Below are 11,775 nucleotides of genomic sequence, written 5' to 3' on the forward strand. Positions count from 1 at the left end.
TCTGCACGGACTCGGACTCGGACTCGGACTCGATCCACAAAACACAAGAAATACAAGAAATACCTTATATTTCTCTCTCTATTTGTATCGCAACTCCCCGCATTGTGTAAATCGGCAAAAATGCTGTCATAGATTAGATTTATTTACTCATTTAACAAAGGTGCCGTCTCAAATTTTTCCATCGTTTAATAATGAACAAAATCCAACATATTGTTTATCGCGAGAAACAATTTATGTTCTGTGTTAACTATTAACATATCAGTATTATTGGCGTGTTATATAAAGACTATGTTTACACCGTACTTGATTTGTAAAGAATCACGACAAAAGAAGCAAAGAATCAACAAAATTATGAAAACTTGATCTGTTATTATTGAATTAATTTTAGAAATCAGTAAGGTTGTTGTTCAGTAGAGTTTGAATTTGAAGGAAAATATGTTGAACGTAAGCGGACGTAACATCTTTTTTGCTATGTTTAGGAAAAATAATATAGAGTTGTTACGTTTTCATATACTTGCTCCTTTATCCTGCTCTTATTATTATGAGAGATTCAAGATTTGGCCAAAATAATTAGAGTGGTGTTAGGGGCACACCACCCACCACAACCCCAACCACACTCCCCCCTCTCAATGCTACAGTAAACCGGGACCCACATGGGATTTTAAAAAATTTAAAATCCCATGTGAGGCCCGGTTTACTGTAGCATTGAGAGGGGGGGGGGGGGGGGTTGGGGGTGTGGGGGGGGGGAGTGTGGTTGGGGTTGTGGTGGGTGGTGTGCCTCTAACATTATTTAAATAATTAAGACTTTCAGTAAAAGGAGTCCCCGTACAAAATGTTTTATACGGGACACGAGTATACTTTACGCTTTAACACATAAATTTTAGGTTTTTTCAACTTTTCCTTTTTTGTAAAATTTATTTTTGCATGTGATGGGAAAACTGTAAAGCGAAGTAAAGATCGGATGCTTTTAACGTCCGTCACGTAACGGTCAAGCGACCTCCACGCTGCTCAGATCCGTTAGCTTCTTGCCGTTATCTTGCCGCTTAGTCTTTTTAAACCGAATTAAAAGGGAAAAGAAAAAAAAAAGAAAAAAGAAAAAAGCGGTGTGGTCACCGTTCAGGGAGAATTATAATTTATGATTTTGCCCACGTTTTGACCTACTGCAGATAGGCGGTGATCTCGCACGAGATTCATTAGTCTCAACCAAACTCATTCTCGGAGGAATATTATATCTACAATTCTTTTTTTTATATAGATTTTATAAAAAAATTCCAAATTCTTTCGCTTGAAGTCAAAGCCTACGTTCCTTATTGAATTGATATGTAGGACGTTTTTACCTAACCTAATTATAAAATAATACAACATTTTTATTGCATTAGAAGGAAAACTAAGAAATTAAAGAGGAGCTAATTAATTAGGGATAGATCTCCTCTACTATCACCAAATTGAACCCTACTATCTTAGTTTTATTGTTGCATATTGGTTAGTGGTGAGCACGGTTCGGTTCAAACCGAAAAAACTGACCGAACCGATCCGAACCGACCCAAAAAAAGTGGTTTTATAAGTAAGGTGGTTCGGATCGGGTTGACAATTTTTCAAACCGACCCGACCCGAACCAACCGAATATATTCCCTTACGAAAATGCAATTTAGATAGCAATCATGCCGCCAACTGAATACGAAAATGTTTCTTTGTCTTTCCTTCAACATGTGGTCAAAAAAACTGAATATGTGTCTCGTGGTTATCACAAATTAATGCTATTATATATATTTCCCTATCATGCTCAAGATTTCTGGCAAGAAGCTAAGTATCCCATCTTTTTCTTTAATTATCAAGATATTGATATGTCTCTCTCGATCGTATCCATATATATTAGGATGAACTTCTTGCGTGTTTCTATATCTTTCACAATGTCCCCCGAAGTTTTGTGGCTCTCAAAAAAATCCCCATAATCGTGTTACCGGGGCGGTGGGGTTGGCGAGAGGAACTTAAAGAGTATTTTGTGATATTTTGAAAGTTTGGGGATTATCTAATAAACACCCATATTTGAGAGTGCTTCACAAAATCCACCATTAGATTAGAATAAAAGTTAGACGTAACAACGTTAGTTTGGGGTTTTAGGAGAAAACTTAATGCTGCAACGGGGAAGTTAAAATCTGGGAGAGTAATATTATTAACAAAAGAGTGATCTATTCATGGGGTTACAATCTTTTTTCTTAAAAATAGAAAAACATAGTTCACTCTTAGTAGGACTAGAATTCTTAAAAAATAGGAAAGTATCAAAACTACATTAAGATCTCTCTGTATTGAGGGAGGAAATTCAGTCCAATATTAATCAAAATTAAATTTATTTTCTACCTTAAATAAACTCCAACTTAATTATAAAAAGTAAACGTAAATCTAACTATTTTCAGGTTTCTACCAAAAATAGGTAATACTTGTGAAGTTTCGAAAATCTTCTAATTTGGCTGGCTCCATCTCGTCAATATAGGCATTTTTACTATGTTATATGTTAGGTTCTGTCTTTTGTATCGGGCAATATTGCCTTTCTTCATAGTCAAGCCAACAATGCATCTATGTCCGTGTTTGGCTCGTGATAATCTCACTATGAATTTATTTGTTATGCGCTCTACATCAAAACTTAAGCAGGGGATTAGTGACATTTTAAAAGTTAAGGGGACCAGGACTGTCCAAACTTAAGGTTGTGAAATTTACGTTATACATTACATGTAGTCTAGACCATTCTCTCTATCAGAATCGCAATAGAACCGTCAATTTGAGGATGACATTATTTTCCTACCTTAAATAATAATCAAGACAAAATCCTATTCCTACTCGTGTCACCCATAATGTAAACCGTCAAAGTCTATTCTTCAGTTGGGCTATCATATACGACACCAAATGCATAAAGCCCACAATTGGACCCAACAGGAATATACCCATAACGGACGGCTCACAACAATCCACGTGTGAATTTGTACGGTGCAGGGTTAACTTCTCATTTAATGGACGATATTAACTACCTAACTGTTAGGGAACCATTGACCTAATTATTGTCATTGTCATTATGTCATACTAAGAAAATCAAAATATATTATTGTCCTATTAAGTTTGTGGTATTGATCCTCATCTAAATTTTTGGATGGTCCCCCCTTTTGAAAGTGGAGCTGTCTCTTGATGGTGGGTCGGGTGGCAAATGTGATCTGATACCTGATTTGAATCTAATCCGATATTTTTTGTTTTATATCAAAATTATATTCAATAGATTAATAACATGTTTGGTTCATTACATGTGCTCTTCAATGTATAAGTTGAATAAAACTCTAATTATCCATTGGTATGATCTATTTATTCATTATGATATGATGATATTCATAATTGTGATGGCACAATGAATCTGAAGAAAATCTACATACAATTTTTTATGTTCTATTGAATTTTCTCTGAAGAACTCATTAAGTTCACTACTAGAAAAACACGCAACATAGACGAAAAAACCGTCTATGTTGCTTTAGATTTCCGTCTAGGTTGATCGACCTAGACAAAAATCTGTCTAGAAAAGTCTGTCTAGGATATTTCCATCTAGTTTGAAACAAACTAGACGGAAATCCGTCTAGGTTGCTTAAACTAGACAGAAAGCAACCTAGACGGAAGATGGAAATCCATCTACATAGCAACCTAGACGGAAATTCCGTCTAGGTAGCAACCTAAATGAAAATTCTGTCTAGTTTAATTATAGCAACCTAGACCTAGATGAAAATTCCGTCTAGGTTGTTTTTTTTTTGCAAAAAAAAAAAAATCTTTTTAAAACGTTGATTCCCTATACATTACATTACGATATACACATTAATACATAATTCATGTATATTTAATATACACATCCAATCAAATATAATCAATATTTATATCCAATACACACATCCAACAATCCAATCCAAAATACGCATCTAACAATCCAGTCCAATATACACATCTAACAATCTAAGTCAATATCCATTTCAGTGAAAACTTATATTATCCAAATATTTACAACATATACACTAGCAATACCAAGTCCATCCATAACACGAGATGAATAATATAGAGTACACAAGATGAATAAAAATAGAGTACTATTATAAATAAAAAAACTCTTTAGTGCATTAAAAATAAAAAAACCTCTCATCTTTTCATCGTCGGTAGCGGCTCTATCTCTCGTACGAAAGCCAGTGCTGCTCCCTCCAATATCTCCAGTCTGAATGTCCAATTAATTATATTTTAGAATTATGTGAAGTTTATAATATATTAAACATAAATGATTTTTTAACATATTAGTCCCTTAAATATTCAATTTAGCATTAGTTTTATAAGATTTTCACTTTTATAAAAATAATTTGTAACTATTATTTTTATGGGACTTCCTTAATATGTGAGGGAAAATAAGATACTTGTCCACTGCTCTGCCCAAAGCCAGTATTACCAGCGCCCGAGTTTATAAGCGATATAATATCATCATATAGATCAGAGGGAATCACACCGGCCAAACAATTCATAAAGTAGGACATGACCTCGTCCATGGTGCAGGTCCTCAACACAACACTACTCATCTCCTTAGTCACCTGAATGTGCAGGTCTGAGTCAATCTTTTCACGTAAATACGTGGAGACATGTAAAACAAGTGGCATAGCCTGCAAATTGTCTGGTGCTGCTCTCGTTGCTGTAGATGACATGGAGGATGTTGTGAATGACCTTATGCTTATGCCCGCTGAAACTCTAACACCATGCAACATATATCTTCCTCTCCTATTATTAGGGTGGAAATGAATATTAGATTTTGTATTCGAATTCAATAATTTTAAACAAATATAAATAGAAACATAGTATTTGATTCAATTCGATTGTTTACCATACATACCTATTATATCCCAATACGTTCTGAGTGAGAGTGATGTTATCCTCTGGAGATAGCATGAATATTATCTTCACTTTCTTCATCATTTTTTCATTATTATTAGGAAGAACAACAGATCTTTGCTTCTTGTACAAAACTACCCAATCAGTCATGACATTCAGATCTTTCACAAAGAAGCACTAATCCGCTTGTTCTGTGAAAATAAATTTCTCATCCATATATTTCTCGATGGAGATTGACAAGTATAAACCCATAATGATCCTTTTGTATTTTTGCAAGACACCATCGAAACTTGAACATCATGTAACTATATTATTTTAGTTTACCAAACCCGTAAATTACCTTCATAATGTCTTCTAATTGGCCATAATATAGTATATCAGCTTGAACTAGGTTCTAATCTCTTACACTTGAAAAACACTCTTGAGAAAAACAACTCATGACCCCACTATTCTGGGTTACCCTCCTATCATCGGTCTCTAGCGTTTGAAATTTATATTCATTGATTGGATGCTCATTATAACGTCTTACTTCGTAGTAAGGACGTTGTGCATGAATATTAATTTCATCTAGTAATGTAGTGCCATCAAGAAGTAATTTTTCAACCTAAGGCAAACAATATGAGAATATTTAGGATAAGTTATATTATGAAACTTCAAAATTTAATTGTAAAACACTTACATCAATTCTGAACCAATCTGAAAACTCTTTCGTATGTACTTTCTGAATATTATGCACTGCATTCCTACCAGTTATTTCATTCTTAAGACTCTCTAGGTGTCACCTATATGAACAATATGTGAGATTTTATTGGTAAACTAAATGTGAAAGGAACATGCATCATCTATATTACTAATTTTATTTGTTACCTTTAATAGTCTTGGAATATATCAAGATTTTTTAACACATATGCATGAATTTGATCTAAGAGAGATCTTGGTATTTTTCACACTTCTTCTCCTTAGCCGGTGCTTGATATGTGGTTTTCTTCTTACGCATGTAATATGATGCAAACACAAAGTATTCGTTGGCCACATATCCTTCAGCTATCGAGCCCTCCGGACGAGCTCAACTGTGAACATTGTGTTTCATGGAGCCCAAGTATCTTAAAATTATAAAAAAGTAATTATTATAAATGTAAAATAAGAAATGCATATAAGAAAATCTAACTTTTCAATCGAATACATCTAACGATAAGTAACAGGACCAGCGATTCTAGCCTCTCTTGCAAGATGTTAGGTAAAATGGACCATAATTATAAAAAATAAAGGAGGAAATATTACTTTCATATTGCATAGAGTAACTTAGACCTCGGCTTCAAGTTTTTTAAATTCATCCACATCTATGACTTTAGAGCACAATTTTTTGAAGAATCCACAGTACTCAATAATAATCTTCGACGGTTCTTTCTTCATATTGTTATGAAGTGCAACCGGGAGCAATTAATAAAGAAGGACGTGATAATCATGGGTCTTTAGACCTAAGAGTTTTCTCTCTTGCACCTGGACATTATTTGATATGTTAGCAGAGTAATCATCCGACGACTTTACTGATTTAGGAATTTCACTAAATCGCTGCATCTGTTCATTTGATATTGTAACACGAGATAGAGGCAACATTAATTTCTTAAGACAGACATCTTGTGCTTACAAATCATTCTGGATATTCAAAGCAATCAAGTCTAGGTGAGCCCGTAGATCGTCCTTTGACTTATTTGCATCTTGTAAGAGAGTGACACTATATTATCACAAATATTTTTCTTAATATGCATGACATCTAAGTTATGTCATACTTTAAGATTTTGCCAGTAAGGTAGCTGAAAGAACATACTAAATTTAGTCCATCATCTAGGTATTTTTTTAGTTTCATTCTCAAATTGCATTTTTTTATCGTTCACTTACGTTTCAATGATTGTTTTTATCTTTAAGGAATCCCTTACTCTGAACGGGTCATATTTAGAATAATTTTTTTTTCAACCCTAACTTTTGGATACCCCTCAAGTAATTTATTATCTCAACTCCTGTTAGCTGACGTGACTTCATTCTCTTCTCAATTGTACCATCAAACATAGCAGATAATTTTCTATACTTATGACTCAATGGCAACCACCTGCAATTAAACCAATAATAACTCTTTCGGCTATGGGGTAACTGAAGAACTTCTTTCGAACCACATATAGGACAAGCACACTTACCCTTCGTAGACCAACTAGACAGATTAGCATAAGCAGAAAAATTATTAATCATCCACAATAGAATATCATGTAATCTAAACAACTCTTTAAGATGAGCATCATATGTCAATATACCCTCAGATCATAACTGTTTCAGCTCATCAATTAGCGGCTCAAATAGACATCAATATCATTACCCGGTGTGCGTGCTTATCAGGTATCAGTAATGAGAGTATCATATACGACTATTTCATTCAAAGCAATGGAGGTAAACTATATGGCATTAATACAACTGGCCACGTAGACCAGCCAGAACTCATTACCCCAAACAGATTGAATCCGTCGTTAGATAGACCCAGTCTGACATTTCTACAATCATCAGGAAAACGAGGATAAATTTTATAAATATGCTTCCAAGCTAAAGCATCAGCAGGATATCTCAATTTACCATCATCTACTCGATCTTTCTTGTGCCACCTCATGTTCTTTGGTGTGTCATTGTTCATGTAAAATCGTCGCAATCTAGGGACCAATGGAAAATGACGAAGCACCTTTGCTGAAATTTTCTTATGTGCCACCTCTGTCTCTGTTATACTCCTTGTTGAAGAGTTTGTGCGTTGCTTCCATCTAGAAAATTCACATGTCAGACACTCTTGAAGGTCTTTATTGGTTTTATGGTACATGATACAATCATTCGGACATACATCAATCTTATTATAATCAAGACCTAGAGCGGAGATAATTTTCTCAGCTTGATAAGTTGTTTGGGGTATGCTAATCTCTCCTCTAGAAATTATTGTCTGAAGCAAATCAAGAAGCATTTCAAAATAATTATCAGACATTCCGCTAAGTCTCTTAATATGTAGGAGTTTCTATATAAATAAAAATCTGGAGTACTCGGTACAACCCTCATATAAGTCCTTTTCACTATCTTATAGTAACTTCATTATTCATTTTATGTCTGTGGAGGAATGCATATCTTCAACATTTTTTGCACCTTCGACATCTCCGACCTCTTTAGCATCATCTTCGATATCATCTTTACTTTTATCTCCAATATCATCCTCAACATTAACATCAATGTCATTTTCGGTAGGACGAGAAAAAATATCATTCAACATTGTTTCTGTGTTGTCTATCCGTAAGCCACCGAACGTACCAACACACACATTCAGATCCTCATCTTCAGTACAGCCTTCCCCATAATATGACAAATATTTATATTTTTTATCAAAACCTGATTTTATTAGGTGGACCTATATATCATTTTTATTCTGCAACTTCATATTCCTATACCTACAATAGGGACAATACATAACACCGTTACTTAAATTTCCCGGATTCATTTCGACATACTGCATGAAGGCGTCACATCCCTCCTTATATTGCGTGTCATGAAATCTTTCAAGCTGTGGAATATCTATCCATGATTTATCAGGAATTATCCTCATCTGTAAATTATATATAATTATTAACTACGATTAATCTCACTACTACTAGTAAATTCATGACTCTTTGTGACAATATACATAAAACACACATCATACTTGCGTACATATATCATTTAACAATAAAAATATTTTCTGCATAAAATATCTCTGAAACGTATATAGAAACTAATTAGACCACTCTAGCGGCTGGCTGTCATAGGAATGTTTCTATCTATTAAGAATATAGTAGTGCTTATATCTAACTTCGTATACTTTGTATATTTTTGTTTCTTGAAAATTTCAGCAACACCTACCCGATGTTCTCCTTGTACACTGTGCAAATATTATTATGTGTATCGACAATAGACCGAAACACAAAACAACATGTGCTTATTGTACATGGAGAACAACGAATACGTGCTGCCGAAACTTTCAAGAAATGCAAACATACAAAGTATACAAGTTGGATGTATGCACTACTATATTCCTAACCCGTCCGAGAAGGACAGATCTAATAATTACGAATTTTAATACTAATTTTTTCTTCGTATAATATAAATTAAATGATCATTTTTGGGAGAAAACTTTGTCTCCTACCCAAATATGAGTCATCTATCTTATATTATAAGTACAAAAAATTGGATGTAATTATTGGACGGAAGTCTAGGGATAACGTTGTTTGTTCATTCACCTAAATTGGATATATAACACATTATTAAAAATTATAATGTTATACATCACACTATTTTTTGAAAAACTTTTATGTCACATATTTTCACATGAATCGGGTGTTCAATTAGGAATAATAGTTCACAAGTGTTTAATTTAGATTTATGAAGTGTTGTTCAAATGGGGTAAAATGTAGTTGAGTTAGGGTTAATATATAACTAATTTTTTTCCAATTAGGGTTACAAGATTCGAACTTATTTATTTTTGGATCATAATTTAGGGTTTTTAAACTAAATTCAACAATAAACAATATAAAATTTTAAAATTTTTATGAAAATCATACCTTTGAGATGAGAGACGATAATATCCAAAAATGACGGGCACGCCATGCGAGGTCGCGGTCGAGCCTAAGGAAGAGCGGGCGGGGACGACACGTGAGGTGGGGGGATTAGGTTTTAGTTTTTTTTCTAAATTGAGGGAGCGATTAGAGGGATGAGGGAGGAGGGCGGCATAGGGATGGCCGACGGGCGGGGGCGGGTGCCGAAAAAGAGGAAGAGGGAGAGGAGAGAGGCGTGGGGCGGCGGGGTGAGCAAGGCTAACGGCGGGGAGTCGGGGAAGGGGGAGGAGGGCAGTATGCGGCAGGGTGGGGGGGGGAGATCTAGGGCTTTTACTTTGGAATGGGGCAGGGGGCGGGTAATAGTTAGGGTTCTTTTAATTTTTGTAGCAACCTAGACGAAAATTCCGTCTGGGATGCAACCTAAACGGAATTTTCATCTATGATGGCTAGAATATTTTATTAAAAATATTTTTCCGCCTAGTTTGGTAATTTAGACGGAATATTCTGTCTAGATTGCTTTAAACTAGACGGATCAAGCTAGACGGAATTTTTTCTGTCTAATTTGCCTCAAACTAGGCAGAAAATAATTATGTTTAGTTTGCTCCGTCTAGTTTGCTCCGTCTAGTTTGCTCATTTTTCTACTAGTGGTTTCAGAAGAAACTTCTTTCGAAAGAGCCTCGTGCTTTTAGTTTTTAGTTTTTCCTCAAACGATAGCTTTATTTGTTTCTAATAAATGCTTCTTATTGTAAAAGAAATCCTAACCCATGGAAATGTTTTAGGGGCTGTTTGGTTGAATGTTTTTATAATGTAAAAGGATGGAAAGTGTAAAAAAGTGGCTCCTAATGTCAGTTTTCATCACTTTACATTGTTTGTTTAAATTATCTTTTATGTGAAAACCTTACACCTTTTGATGAGATGTCACCGAAAGCAAAATCACCAAAATTAGGAGTGGTTTTGTTGTAAAGCTGACACAATGTCATAAATGTGTCAAAAATAATAATAAAATAGTCAAAACTCTGTAGAAATTGGTGAGGTGGATAACCACTTTCCATTTTGTGTTATAAATACTCTAGTTTACATTATACTATCCAAACAATGTAATACTATTATTTTTGGATTCACAAAGATTCCTAACCAAACAATGTAAACACTCGAATGGAAAGTGATGATGTGGATAACCACTTTCTATTTTATGTCATAAATACTCTAGTTTCCTAAAGGCATCCAAACAGCCCCTTATCCTAATTCTCTATTCCTTAAATCTCTATACATTCCTTGAGAAAAGGACTTTCCTCACATTAGACCCCAAAATTTATCCAAGTTTTACGTTGAATTCTTGATTCTCCATATTTGCAAAACATAATCATCATATTTGTTGGAAAATGGAAGTGTTAATTAAAAAGCTTATTGGGCTTGAAGGAGTAAATTGGAAAAAATGATGGCGTGATCAAAATAACTAGAAGACTCGAGGGTCTAATATTAATAAAATAAAGGTACCCACCCCCCCCACCTCTAGTAAATTGGTTCCTTTACGCTGTTTTATATTATGAAATTAGTCCCTTAAATAAATCTTATTTGTCTTCCAAGTTTATCCCCTTTTAGTTATTTGTCTAAATTGGGTTGAGTTACTTGTTAATCACAATTAGTAAGTAACATTTTGAACCTCATTCAGTACATCCTCAACAAAATCTCAAAAAGTTCAAACATGCGAGTTTAAATAAATAGGTGTAAAAGAGTTTACGAACTCGGTCAAAGGATTAAAATAGTTCAGGTTTAACTTAATACACAGGGATGTGGTAGAAAACCCGTGTCAAGTTAAACAGAGCATTCCTCAAAGTAAAAGATAGCTAACTGCAGGGACTAATTAGAAAAAAAAACTTTTAGCATTTTCAATAATCTAAGGGACTAAGTTAAAAATATTACAAATGTAAGGAACCTATATCATCAATAAAACCCACAGCTATTGCGATCGCACTACCCAACACGACTCCGTTATCTACCGACAACAGCCCCAGCCTACTCCCGTCCAATCTAACGCCGTCAACTAACGTCCCCCTCTCGCCTTAACACCCCACTACAAATACCCCCCCTCAAACTCCCTCCCTCCCTCGAGTCCGCTCACCTCCCCGAGCCCCACCCGCGATGGACCGCACCGCCTACAACGGGTCAAGTTTCAATTCCATCCTCGCCCGGATCCGATCCGATAACGAGGAGTTCCGAGTTCAATCAGCGAAGGAGATAAGGAAGCTGACGAAGACCTCGTCGGAGAACCGGC

Source organism: Asparagus officinalis, chromosome 1 (genome assembly GCF_001876935.1).
Source record: "Asparagus officinalis chromosome 1, Aspof.V1, whole genome shotgun sequence".
In the NCBI taxonomy this organism is placed as follows: Eukaryota; Viridiplantae; Streptophyta; class Magnoliopsida; order Asparagales; family Asparagaceae; genus Asparagus; species Asparagus officinalis.